Genomic DNA, 14247 nt, shown 5'->3' with positions numbered 1-14247 from the left:
AAAAAAGTGAAAAAAGAAAAGAGAAAAAAGAGAAAGAACAAAAAGAAAAAAAATAGAAAAAAGATTCAGGTCAGCAAAATGTAGGTTGATAAATTATTAATATTCTGAATTACAGTGTAGGAAGGAGAAGTCTGGGTAATATCCACAGAAACAATTCTCATATAATTAATAATAATAATTTAAAAAAGCAGGTTAAAAAAACATGTTTATTAGTGGGATCATACCACTGATACATTTCTTTAAACAGGGACACCCATTATATAGACTTCTAGGCATGTCAAAATACTGAGAGATTGGAAAGAAATCAAAAGAGTACCTACAAATACACCAATAACATTAAGAGAGAAGGGGTTGATTTCAGAGCAGAGTTTTAAAATAATCTATACAAAGTACTGGAGGTAAAATGGGTTTTCAGGGAGGAATTAGGATATGGGGAATATTGCAGTGCATGTATGAGAATGGCAGATGTGTGTTCAGGGTAGTGCCATGTTCTGTGAATGCAGCAAGGGGAATCACAACAGCAAAGATTCAAATTGGGAGCACGGAAATATCTTGGAAGTAAAACCTTTCATCTAGGAAGTAATTTTCCCAAGGGTAGCTGGGATTTAACATTTCTGTGTATTTTATCCTCTCTCTTTCCAAAGCATTGTGAAATAGATAGGCAAGTGCTATTACCCCTCTTTACCTGGTGGGGTAGTAGGATGCTGCTTGACACCACTCCCAAGCTCTCACGGGCTCTTGCTGCTGGTAGGCACTATATCTGCTCTCAGTTCCCTCCAGGAGAGGACAGCCAAAGTGCCTCAAGCTGTAAAGAGATGAGAGCAAAGGATCCAGATAATTAATTGTGACATAAATTTTCTCTCTTTTTTTTTTTTTTAATATGAAGTCTCAAAGTAAGATTTTTTGTATTTATTGCATTAGCCTCAAATTATAAGTGCTGTATTTCTTCATATTCTTTTCCAGCATTGAGAATATGGTGACTTTATTATATTTTACCCTGAATGAGGCAGTATCTTAAAGTACTAGAGGTGTTAAAAGCCTGCTTTGCCTGAAGTATTCCCTGGTAGAGTCTAGTTTTAATCTTCCTTTTGAATAATCACTTCTATTGGCAAGGAGAAGGAAAATACTTATTTTTTTCTGTTTAATCATGTTGAAATTAGAAATAAATGCTTCAGAAAACCACCGGTTTCTTTTTTTTTTTCACAGAGTAATTTCAGGATGATAGATATTTTTGCAAAAAATATTTCTTCATTATCTTCTGTTTGGTGACGGTCTCATCAGCTGCTGTAGTGAATTTAGTGAGTCTTTTTAATTTGTCTGCTTGTTTCAGTTTAATTAATTTACTTATATATGGGAAGGATTGATGTAAGTTAAAGATTAAATCCCTGCTTCAGATAGCTGGAATAAATTGGCAGATCAAACCAGCATCTATTACTATCTTCTAGGTTTTTAAAATAAAATTCCTTTTTTTTTTTTTTTGTTATCATAGGATCCTTAAAGTCTATGAACTGTTTTTTCCAACCTCTCTAAGCTGTAATTACTGTATGAGGAATGAGAACTCTGGAGACCTTTATTTGTAAGTGCTCAACATTTGAGCCTCAGCAATGTGCAGTAACAGCAGAAGGATCATTTCTGTAATTGATTCACTGTTCTTATCAAAAAAAGTTAACTTCAACACAATAGTGGAAATAATCATAGGACTCTAAATATCAGTGACTAAAGAATCTCTGTGGAAGAACACACCAGCTTTTTATTGAACACCTCTGGAGATCAGCTTTAAGTCTTTTTTCTTTTTTTTTTTTTTTTTTTTTTTTGCCAGCCATCTTGGGTTTCATAATTAAGCCAATTGACTTAATCACTTTATGCTACTGAAAAATGGTGTATTCCTTTTTCCATCCTTTCTGAGCCAGTAAGCTCTTCATAGTATGCAGTGTCATTTACCATGTGTTTGTTCCAGTTTAGACTGAAAGTGTTTGGAGGTTTCCAGATGATACTGTAATATCGGTAACAGACAAAAGCCATATTTATTGTCAGCAGGATCCTTCCATCTGAAACTCCAAAACACAAGACACAGAAGGGTTATGTTTGGAGTTCTTCATTTCTTTATAACCCAAATGAAAAATAACTAGTAAAAGATACAAATGGTGTGATTAAGACAATGATATCAAAACAGAAGAGCTGAAAATTCTGGCACCACAGATGTGGGGGGAGAGCAAGGTGCATGGCAAATCCTCAGCAATAACAGCCATGCTGCAAAGGTTGCTAGGCAGAATTTCGGAGCCAGATTTTGGGAAAGCCGCCCAGGAGACTCCCACCTGCACGTAAGAATTCATTCACACTGCATGCTCCAAGATTTCAGGAATTAAATCCATCCTGTGTACAGGCTTAGCGAATGCACATTTTGTGCCTATTCTGTCCCCCCATAGCTTCTACTTGTGTCTCAGTTGCCAAAGGTGCCTTAGGCTATGGATTTAATTTCTTTCCTTCTTGACACATGATTCTCAACTTTTTGGCAGCTCACTGACTTAGCTTGAACAGCTTTGTAGGATGAATCCAGGTCTTCAAAATATTGGCAACAGAAATTAAGCTATCAATGTTAATAAATCAAAATAGCTGCTGTGTGATTGAGAGAAGAAAACAATATACTCCTCTAATAACAAAGCAATTAAAAACTAATTAACGAATAAACTAAAGGGATGAATAACAATATCTTGAATATCTTGAACATAACTTGCATCCATATGTTTTAAGGAACCCCAAGAATAAACTAAGAAAGCATCTAGTCTAGTGGTGGGTGGTATTGGAAGAGCACGAATGTATTTTCATGATTCATAGAAGTGAACAATATGACTTGGCAAATCTGATATCAGTTCACCAGTCATCCAGAATGGAGATCATGGTCCTGTATTCAGTTGCTGAAAGTGCACAAGAAGCAGATCAGTAGGTTGAAGGAGTTGATTGGTGCCCTGCCTTACATCTGCAGGGCACCAGTCCTGCAATTTAAGGATTTTAATTTAAAGATTTTACTTCAGTCTGGGTTTAGTGTGGTCCTTTGGAGTCAATATGGCCCAGTATAAATGTGTTCCTCCAGGAAAAAAAGGAGATAAAGTGAACTGGAGAGAAGGAGCTGTGTTCAGAAAACCATTGTCTCCACAAAGGTTATAATGGTCAAGCAGTTCGACACAGTTTCCAGTTTGGTACAATATACAAGACTGGTATATATACCACAAGAAACTTGTGAAATTCAGTCAACATATGGACTAATGTATGGGAAACTTTTACACTGTATGTTAAGTGATGATTTATGCACTCTCAAGTACCTGAGTGTGGAAGGTGTGGAAGATAATTAGGAATGCAGAAAACAGTGAATAAATGGGAAAAAACTTCTACATTTAGGAGGTTAAGGGTGACCCTACACATACTTCTGCTTCCCAGCTTCTGATATGCTTTCTCCTCCTTACCAGCCTTAACATATGGGGAGGCTCTCCTCCATTTCTCATCTTGATGCTGGCAAACTGCCATTCCTGGGCACTGGAAATGTACATAGATGTGTCAGCCCAGGAAGAGGGAATGCTGCAGCATTGCCTTTCCTGCTAAAACAGGCTGTGTGCTGCTGGGACATAGCTCTGTCCCTGGCTTTTCCCCAGCCTCTTGCTTTAACTTTTTGGCCATGCCAGCTCTGAGACAGCACTGACCTTATGTCTCTGCATTCAGGTGTGTGCTCCCTTCTCTCCTCACTCACTCCCCTTCACCTTTGCTCCACTTCAGGTGTTCCCTTCTGGCTTCAAACTCTGTAGTAATGGAAAGGGTTATTATCAATACTGCTAGTCTGTACAAAGTGCTTTGCTTTTGTTTCTATGAGGCGCCCCTTTATCAGCAGTTCTGAATGCAAGTGCCTTGCTGTAACTGCAGACACACAAAGCATTTCAGCACAGAAACTGCTTGAGGTCAGCTCTGAAGTGAATCTAACTTGACAATGAACTATTTAAAATAGTCTATCAGTTACTCCATATGCCTGCTGTGAAGTGATAGCGATGTCAAATGCAGGCACATGGAGAAAAATACATTTATGAAAAGTTTTATTGAGTCTATCGGAAAAGGAAAGCCTGTACAGCAATAATAAATAAGCATAAAAAAGGCATATATTCCAAACAAATCACATTTTGGTATGTTGATAATGTAACTAGCTTGTGCTTCAGGATTAATGCATTAATTTTATACTGAAATAGCAGTCAAAGTTTTCAGTCTAAATTCAGGCCATTTGGAAATATCTTTTCTGTCTTTTCAATTTGTATTAATTTGACTTTTTTCTTTATAATAAAATAATTTGAGCTCTGGAAAGGTAATATTCCTGCAAGTAGATACGTGATCACACTTCATCACACCTATTCTAGCAAGCAAAACTTAATGTTTGAATAATAGAGCTTTCATAGATCCATAACAGGTACAATCAGAAGTGGCATGGAGTGGGCATTAAAATTCTCTGCAATGGAAATTTCTATTTACACCATTTGTGAACATAAATCTCAGAAGACTTTCATTTTGCCAGGATAATAGAGTATTTAAAGAAAACTGTTCCTTCAGACAGGAAATATGTGTTGCCTCCTAGCTCTGTGGTGGTTGCTTATGTAGTTATGCTTTTCATGGTGATTAGTGCTATTACATGTTGAAAAAATACAGCTGTTGCAGGCTCTGTAAAGCTACATCAGAGCAAAATGGGTTACACATTGCAGGCACAATTCTTTCATGAGAATAAGAGGTTTTAATCTGCAAATGCAGCATAATAGTATTCCCAGGTCAATTTCTGCTTTGCTCACTAAGGCAAATGGTGTAAATTAGTTTAAATAGGCGGTGGAATTGAAGTGACAAGAGTAATTTATGCTATCTGAGGTTCTGTTAACTCCTTTAAAAGATGAGACACACTGTTAAAGTCCTTGCAGACTGGTCTAATTGGGCAGGCTTGAAGGATGCTCAGTACATTTCTCTGGGTCCTGCAGCTCACTTTGTAGAGCCTGTGGGCAGAGTCCTGCAGGATGGCTCAGTTGTCAGCTGCCTTCCGTCACAGACTCTGTAGCTCTTTCACACAGGGTTCAGACTGGTTTTGTTTCTATCACTGTATTATTAAATACTGAATGTACTCTTTGCACTCACAAGTATCTTCAGTGCCCAGAAGTGTGTGATCAATGTGAGATAAAACAGTATCTACCTCAAATCCTTTTTATAGATAACGTTTACTGGTTCTGAAACATACACAATTTGCACAGACTGCTGCTGATCCATAAGCAAATTATAGTCTCAAAATATTAGTCTCAAATGTGTGATACGAGAATGCCAAAAATATCAAGTTTATGTCATTTTACATATGACCCCCACTGTTAAATCACATGTTTTAGAGCAATGTAATTTTTTCTATTGCAGAATTCTTAGCTGGGGAAAAAAGCATGGGCAAGGAAATGAACAAACCCCAATTTGTTCTTTTTATTCTTGAAAGAGGAGCTGCAATGTGTCGCTTGAGCAATCTTTCCTCAAGTGCCTTTCCCAGTAAATTACAGTTTCTCTTGCACGCCACATGCATCATTAAACATTCCGTGCATCTCTCAGTGTTTCTATATCCTTTCACTGAGAAAGCCAGTAATAAGATTAATCTTTGTCACTAACAATCACTTGTATAGCTATGAGGAAGGAACATTTTATATATAAATGCACAATGGAAGTCAAAGGTTAAGCTGAGGTCTACCAAATTAAGGGCATCTATCAGTATATTCAGTTTTCTCATACCTCTTCATATATTCCTTCATATATTTCTGTGATGCTGTCATATTCAGGCATTTAAATGATAATCCAGAGATCCAGATGATTGGTAGTTAGCCATCTGTGCTTGATATAAACAGTAATAGCAAAGAGAAAACCAGACCTGGAAATATGGCTATATATTCACTACAGAGCTTTGGGATGACTTTCTTTTCACACCCTTAACAACATCTTTGAGGAATCAATGCTTTCTCTTCCATTCAGGCATCTAAGCTACCCCTAACTTTTAACTAGAACTGTTGAGTTAGGAACTAGCTGGCTGGGCTTGCCTGAGATCGTCAGGATACAATTGATCCTATAAACAAATATGCAGTTGTTGCACAGTTGTACCTGTGGAAGAGGATTTAGTGTTCCTGGTTTGTGAAAACACATGCTGGAGGAGTCTCCTGCAACTCCTATGGAGACCTTCTGCTTGCAACTGTGATCTTTTGCGCTGCTGAATTCCAGTCCTATGACCTCTGTGAATTCTGTATTGGTGGCATCCCATACTGCTTGCAAAATGCAAGATGGTGTAAAAAGGCATCTGCTGTTCAGGGTTCAGGGTGTATTCTGGATTAATTTTTCTTATATTGTATTTACTTCTTTGAAGTATCAGTGCAGAACTAGTGGGTACATATGAACAACACGAGATCACTCATATGTTAACAATTAACTATTTTACTTCATCACATGTTTCTAGGCATTATAGAAGAAATAGATCTTGGCCAGACAAAGAAGTAGAGAGCATTTTATAGTGACCTAGATAAACAAGGTATGTCCGGGAAATGCTTATAAGCATTTTAACTCTCTGATCTCTTTCTGCTTGACTGATTTATCATTTAATGCAGCACATTGCTATGCAGGTATCCTTCCTTTTCATGATCCTGCATTCCACCTAATAAACCCTACCCTTCAGCAGGGCTTGTTAACACAAGCAGCCTGTAGCACTACTAGCTGTTAGTGTTTTCAGTTCTTTCCTTAGCTTGGGCATGGCTGTTAGCAGGCAGATCTATTCTGAGTTTGAGTCATGTCCTTTGAATGAAAGTCCCACAGCCCAGAAAAATGGGAAAATAAAACCAGCTTGCAACCTGGTGTCAGGGCTCCAGGTGCCAGAGATGCAATTTCAGCCCTCCTGATAAGCCAAGGTGCTAAAACAGTGAGAGGTGATGTGCTCAGCTGTTAGGGCTGAGCAGAGAGGATCCCTCCAGTTCTGAAGTTTATGCTGCATTTTGGGAATCCTTCAGGGTGAGAAAAATGTGATAAAATACCATGTGTAAAAACAAGAATGTGGGGTTAATTCTCCCTTTGTTTCAAGCCTCCAAGTTAGTCAGTTTATAAGGAAATTTGGGTAAAACAGGCGAGAATTCACAGTCATTTACTAGAATAAATATTTGAGAATATAGGTATGTCTACATCTTTTCCTTCTACTATGTAAGTATTTAGTTCAGCATCTACAGCCAAAAAGTACCACGAAAGGGAGTTTTCTGGATTTATTTCAGAAAAAAAAGAAACCTAAGTAATTTTTGTCCATTTTTAGAATCATCGAATCATAGAATAGTTAGGGTTGGAAAAATTTTGCTAAAAATAGCTTTATAGGGAAAGGTGTCTTTCACGTAAAACAAAATGATAGGTCATTTTCTACAGAGATGCAAGGTGTAAGTTTTCTCTTATGCTAAGAAAAATTGGAGCTTTGTCTCATGTTCTGCATAACTGCTTAACTCCTACTACCAAGAGATGCTGTGTGTTCAGAAGAAGTGGAAAGGATGCTACTGCACCTCGCCCCAGGCCTGAGCTTTTAGGCATGTGTTAGGCATCCTCTGAGAATGGATATGGGTCAGAGTATTTGGGTGGACAATGAGGAATTATTTAGTGCCTGGATTTTACTTGTGTTTCTGTGTAAAGTAAGTGCCAAGCTACTTACTATTGTCAAGAGCAAGGTATTTCCTAGTATGTCCAGAAGCTGAGGATTCATTTCAGTCTTTTTCTGGGTACTCCCCTCTTCTGTGACTGCATTTACTGTTCTTTTAAATTTGACTAATGGTATCTACGTCATGAAGGATTTCCAAGTCCAAAGTAATTAAGTCTGAAAAGCATGTTGAGACATTCAGATAGAAAGCACTGTCTAACTGCGCTGGTATAATTATACACTGCATAACTGATCCAAGTACCAAAGAAAAGTGGAACATGAAAGAACAGCTAAATTTATCCCAGAAAATGGGTTCAGCAGTTCAGCATTCATATTTAGATCAGTAGAGCAGCCTTACTGCTGTTAAAAGCCACATAATCAGCTAATTTTGGCTGATGTACTATCGGTTCTTGTGAAGTGCCTCTTTATGTGTGTTGATTTAGTTATTAAGAGAAGTTTTATTGTACAAGTAACATATGGTTTTGTTTTAAAATGTTCTCTGGATAAAACATTTACTTCTTGATTTCAATTCTTAAATATTTTTCTTCCATTAAACTTACCTTACCTTTTATGTTTTGGAAGCCATGCACAGATCATAGCATTCATGAAGTGTTTTTAGGATATGGGGATGAACAATTTTGCACAAATATGGCATACTGCAAATGAAAACTGTTTGAAAACTAAAGAATATTTAAAATCCGCCTGGTGGTGTGCAAAGTTGGTGATTGGGCTACAGGTACAGTATGTAATCCCCTACTCTTTTCGCCACCCAGGTATAAAACAAATGACAGAGTAATCTGCCAGTAATGTAATCTGCTTTGTAAACCAGCTAATGCATTTTGCTTCCCAAATTCTGATAGCATTGCTTGTGCAAATTGAGATTTTATAGCTTACACTCATGCAGTCAAAATTAATTGTGTTAGCTAATAGAAGTGTTGCTTTATGTTTTTTCTGATGCCACCATAGTAAGAAATCCAGTAGCTTTTTTAACAGAGTTTTTTCTAAAGCACAGCAGCCCTTTTAGTAAAAGAGATAGTTGTATCTGTTTAGTAAAAGATATCTGTTGTATCTGGAATTTATCCTAATGTTGCAGGTGTACAGCAGCATTGTGCACATTGAAGCAATGCTGTACAGAACTTTTGACTTGAAAAGAGAACTATGAAAGCAAGCATCTAGGCTAGTCCCCATGAACACATTCAAGACAGTTTTCTGTTAATGTTAACTGAGGAGGACGGCATGCTGTGGAGATGGTAGTTTGTACCTGGCCTGGTGACTTAAAGTATGAGTATCATGACCTTGTAACTCTTCTTCACAGTAGAAGCAAGCAGAAGGTGCTGATGTCAGCTGATGGCTCTGTGTCTTACTGAGCCCTGAGTGAAAGTCTAAAGAGCTTTTCTAGGCTGCACTGAGGGACAGTACATCAGACAACCAAAAGTGCCTGGTCTGGGCAAGAAGTGAAATAGTGCACCCAAACTCTGCTGTCCAGGGTGCTGTCCTGTTGTAGGCTTATGCAAAGGGGTAAAAATCATCCCAATGTGCAACATTAAACTAATTCTCAGCTGCTGCTTAAAATTCTCAGCTGCTGCAAAAAATGTCATTTGTTGCAGTGGTTATTAAAAATACTATATATTAAGAACAGTAAGAATATAATTTGTTGTATAATATGTTAATTATGTTCAGAATTCCTACTATGACCTTGAATCCCAGTGGGACTTGTGGGTTTTTGGGTGATGTGGTTGTTGAGTTTTAAGTGCTAAAATACAGGCTGCAGTTATGGCTTGGTAATGAATGGGATGACTGGTTCAGTTTTACTTTATTACTGATTTATGTTTGTTGTATGACAGATAAACCAGAAAAGTGCTACTGCTCATTCAGACTGCAGAAGTTAGATCCTTTTTTTTTCCTACCAGATGCAGAGAAAACAGATACAAATGTTGGAGAACTTACTTACAAAAAAAATTATTTCAAATAAAATCTATACTGAAACTCTGGCAGTAATAAAGCCTCCTAGAAAAGAGGAAAAAATCACAAAAGAGTAATAAAATTGAAAATAAAATTATCTTAGGATTTTTAAATTGCTACTGTTACTTCTTAATAGAATGGGTAAAGGATTTTAGCTTCTTTTTCTTAAAAAAGAATTAATTCTAAATTATATTAGATTATTATAATCTCATTCATATCATAAATTACGTTATTCCAAATCGTAACTCAGTGCATAAAACTGAAAATTACATTTTACTTTTCAAGATAAAGGCATTATAGTCAAATTGTTCTTCTTGGGTGAAAAGTCCTAAATGGCACTATTTCTCAGAGCAATTTTTAATGACCATATTTCAATTAGAGCACAGTGGTAAGCATAATTACTATGCATTTTCAAAAATCAAAGCAACTATTGGGCTGGACTTGACTGCTTACAGTTTGCCTGTGTGTATATGTGATACTTTGCTGATGTTACTATTGGGATGTGCTTGTTTATTTCTTTATTAGAGATTTTCTTAGCAAAACCTCACTATTTCTGTGTCTCATGGCCCTGCCCTTTCAGGAGGGCTCAACTGGCTGACCTGCCGTGGCAGCAGGAAGCTTTGCAGACCTGCTGAAATACCCTGCACCAAAGGTCTTGGTTTACCTTTAGACACTGATGAAGGTAGAAATCTGCGGTTGTGGAACATCAGCAGACTTTATGATTCATTCAGGTTGCTGCAGGGGGGGATAAGACAGCAATGGAGGGTTGGAATGCAGCAGAGGTGAGTGTGGGATAGGGTGACCATGTGGCATCCAGATCTGGCTCTTGACTGGTTCTGGTTTATAGAATCATAGAATCAACCAAGTTGGAAAAGACCTTTAAGATCATTGAGGCCAACTGTTACCTCAGGACTATGAAGCCCACCACTAAGCCATGTCACAAAGGGCAGAATGATCTCTCCTCATGGCTGCCTCTCATGATCTCCGGTGACAGCCATCCCTCATCTGCCCTCTCGTAGTGGTCCAGACAATATAGCTGCCACCCCTACCCCTTATGGCCACCCCCCACCTCCCATCAAGATCTCCCCTCATGGCCATCCCGTATGGCCCATGGCTGCCCCTGCTCTCACTTCACAATCTCCCCTCACAACTTCCCCACCACTCCCTTCATGATCTTCCCTTATGGCCACCCCTGCTCTTCCCTTGATCTCCCCTCACCTGACCACTCCACCTCTCCCCTCATTATCTTCCCTTATGGCTGCATCCGCTCTCCCCTCATAATCTCCCCTAATCCCTCATGGCCACCCCTCCTGTCTCCTCATGACTTCCCCTCATGGCTGCCTCTCCTGTCCCCTCACGATCCCTGTTCTTGACTGCCCCACCTCTCCCCTCATGATCTTCCCTCATGGGTGCCCCTTCTTCTCCCTCACAGTCTTCTCTCATGATCTCCCCTCATGGCTGTCCCCCCACAATCTCCCCTCACCCCTCATGACTGTCTCTTTTGTCCACTTGCGATCTCCCCTTGTTAGCGTAGGAACTGACACATAACCACCGGAATGGTTATATGAGGTGCTTTATTGCAGCGCTGGGAAACCAGGGGCACGCGCCCAAATCTGGCTTCAGTCTTGTCACCTAGCATTCCCAATTTATACAGTATCCAACACGGATTACATCATCAATCACACGTATGCCCTACATCAGTCCATTGCGACATCAGCCTCTTCTGCGCTTGCGCAGCCCCCTCTGGTGGTCGTCCTGATGAAGTAAGGAGTCTTCCTCAGATGAAGTAAGTAGTCTTCCTCGGATGAAGTAAGAAGTCTTCCTCAGCTTGTCCTTTTCACTTTCTGTTCTTTGGACGTGTTCCCACCATTATGTGGAGGTCAGCTGCCCTCCTATTTCCCCTTGACTGCCTTTTGGTATACCTAGGTTCTACTTGGATAGATTCTTACAATATACTTTTCTAATTTATCACTTATACCCTTCACCATACAGGTGTGTTACTTCCTGCTACCAAAACTACCATTGTATCATTCGTTATAGAATAACCCTGGTATGAAACTACAAAGTTTCGACAGAACCATTCTACTGATTTATGGATTTCTTAAGTAATCATTTCTACCAGTTTTACATATATAACTACTCTATCTTTTCAAAATTTTCACTCTTTTCCAACATTTCCCCCCTTTGAAAATACTTCACTCAACTTAAGTCAAGTATTTTCATTTCCTTAGGTAGCTGTTTCCTGATATGTGGGAGGAGAGGGGGGCTTTGGATATTCTTTAATTACTGTCCCTATAATTCGATGAGTCCATGCATTGCTCCGGGCTGTTTCCTTTTGAATACAAAAATACATCAGATATAACATTAAAAACATGATCATCATTGCAACTACAGTTTGAACGGATCCATCCAGTAAGGTGAAGGCCTAAACTATCAAAGAGTGCTCCAATCCAATTTTGTTCAATATATTTTCTTTCTCCTTCCGCTTCTTGTTCCACTTTGGTCAGCTGGGAAATGTCATACTCTATGTCTGTAGTTACATTAGGAATATGAACACAACAATGATCTATTCTGTCTTTCAGATATTCACAAACACCATGTTCCTTAAGCAATAACAGGTCTAATGCCATTCTGTTCTGCAGGGTCATCTTAGTTGTGGCTTGCAATTGCAGATTTAAATCCCTAAACCCCTTCTTCGTTACCCTGGCTAATCTTTTTGTTTGGCCAATTAGTCTGTCAATCATTTCTCTATTTCGATATGCTGCTATTTGTGCAAATAAAGATTCAAAAACCCACCCTATCTTAACCCCTGCAGAGGGCTCCTGCCACGTATCATCGTCATTATTATCATTATTATCATTGTCATTATCATCATCATCATCATCTACATTTCTTTTTGTTCGAATTTGCAGGGTTTCTAACTTGTTTTTGACTGGTGACTTTTTCCAAATTGGACAAAGAGTTGGTAATCCCAGGGTGATTTTTTTATTTTTATTTTTTTTTTTTTTTTAACTGGGCCTTCTATGGATAGGTGAGTAGTCCAGGTTCCATTACTTGCTGCCCAGACAAAATGTCCTATACTACGCACCGTAGAATATTTACAATCCTCATTGCTAATAGGGACCTGTATTCCTTTTTCTTCAATTTTTAGTCCCCAGCATGCACATCCTGCCATTAAAGCAGTTTTAATTGGAGGTATTGTAATTTCCTCAGGGTCCGTATCACAATCTAAAACTTTAGTACAATTCCATCAAGGAACGTCTTTAATAACATTCTGACTAACTCTATTTATAGATAGCAAATCATCAGTGTCTATATTCTCTGCTACGTTTTGCTTTCCTGTCCATTTAAGGCACCAAGATGTATTTCCGATATATTGAAATTTCTGCAAAATGCTCATTGACCAGATTGTGTCCCAGTTCTGTTTTAAACCATTTTATTTTTCTTTCTTTGCAAAGTCTGTATTGAGTTTGGTTGTGTACACAATTGCCAATTATTGTTCCTTTACATTCATACATGGTGTGATAGACTAATATTTGAGAGGTTACTCCCCTTCGCCTAGTTGTGGTAATGCATTCATTACAGTCGTCGCTTTTATCAGCCGCGACATTTGCCTATATGGGCCCAAACAGAACCATCGCCAAAAGAGGTCCGGTCAGGATCATAGTGCTCAGCGGTCACAGCCCCAGGGGTTGCAGCCCTTGGCAGACCCTTCCAGCTGCAGCACTGATTCCCTCCGGTCTTGCCCTCTCTGGCAGGTCAGATGTATATTTCTCATCAGCTATTATGACAATAATATTTGATCCACAACAACTGTTCCAACGAGGTTATAGTTTCACACCGAATGCAAAAGAACTCTAATTGATTTCTCATTTATTACCCTCAGATCCCATACTAATCTATATTCACCATTTTCAAAAATAATCACTGCATCCAATTTGGCCAATAAGTCCCATCCTAAAAGGGAATGGGGCATTCAGGTACATATAGAAATTTGTGTGTTAATTCCTTTTCCTCTAAGTCGCAGATCCAGGGGCTGCAAGAATGGTCATATTTCTTCCTTCCCTGTGGCTCCCACAATTATTGTAGTTCTTTCCCCTAATCTTCCATGTAAATCATTTAAAACTGAATAGGTAGCCCCTGTGTCTATTAAAAGTTTTACTTCTTCCTCTCCTAATTGTATTTTTACAAGGGGCTCTTCACTTCTCGCCCTGTCTAGTCAGCTTTGGTTATCAAACTCTCCTAGCACCATCACCTTAGCTGCATCAGATCCCATAAAAGAATTCCCTGGAGACATAAATTGTCCTCCCCTAAACGGACATTCATTTTTCCAGTGTCCTTCCTGTTAGCAGTTTGCACACTGATTATATCCTATTCCTCTTGCATTTGTTTCTACATTTGGATTATAGAATCCTCTTCCTCGTCCCCGCATACTTCCTCTCCCCCTTCCCCTCCGATTAGAAAAACTTTGTTCTCTCCCCTGGATTGCTGCCAACAAATTCTGCTGCTGATTGTTTTCAGGTAAATAAATCTCCAGGTGAGAAGGGTACTTTAATGCACACCGGTCCTTCTGTTCCAACTCCCTGTCT

General features: G+C 38.8%; 1 protein-coding gene and 1 long non-coding RNA gene across 3 annotated transcripts in view; one reads left to right on the top strand and one right to left on the bottom strand.

Moving 5' to 3' along the window:
• The window catches only part of LOC133211659 (voltage-dependent calcium channel subunit alpha-2/delta-1-like), a gene marked incomplete at its 3' end in the record, with an annotated part of 188770 nt that overhangs the window by 126103 nt on the left and 48420 nt on the right, over nt 1-14247 (top strand). The window lies entirely within an intron of this gene.
• On the bottom strand, nt 2742-10917 carry LOC133211653 (uncharacterized). Of its 2 annotated transcripts, none has more exons than XR_009725254.1 (5): nt 10323-10917; nt 7712-7873; nt 6142-6299; nt 5464-5619; nt 2742-3791 (listed from the first exon to the last, which is right to left on the bottom strand). It is a non-coding gene; the product is annotated as an uncharacterized LOC133211653 (long non-coding RNA). The 2 variants fall into 2 exon arrangements; XR_009725253.1 differs by lacking the exon at nt 10323-10917 and adding an exon at nt 9386-9456.

The sequence above is a fragment of the Neopsephotus bourkii genome, unplaced genomic scaffold (assembly GCF_033783945.1).
Source record: "Neopsephotus bourkii isolate Nb327-2 ecotype Australia unplaced genomic scaffold, CSIRO-AGI_Nbou_v1 NB_638, whole genome shotgun sequence".
Lineage (NCBI taxonomy): Eukaryota > Metazoa > Chordata > Aves > Psittaciformes > Psittacidae > Neopsephotus > Neopsephotus bourkii.
The sequence above is the reverse complement of the archived record's forward strand: the minus strand, read 5'-3'. Positions and strand labels throughout refer to the sequence as shown.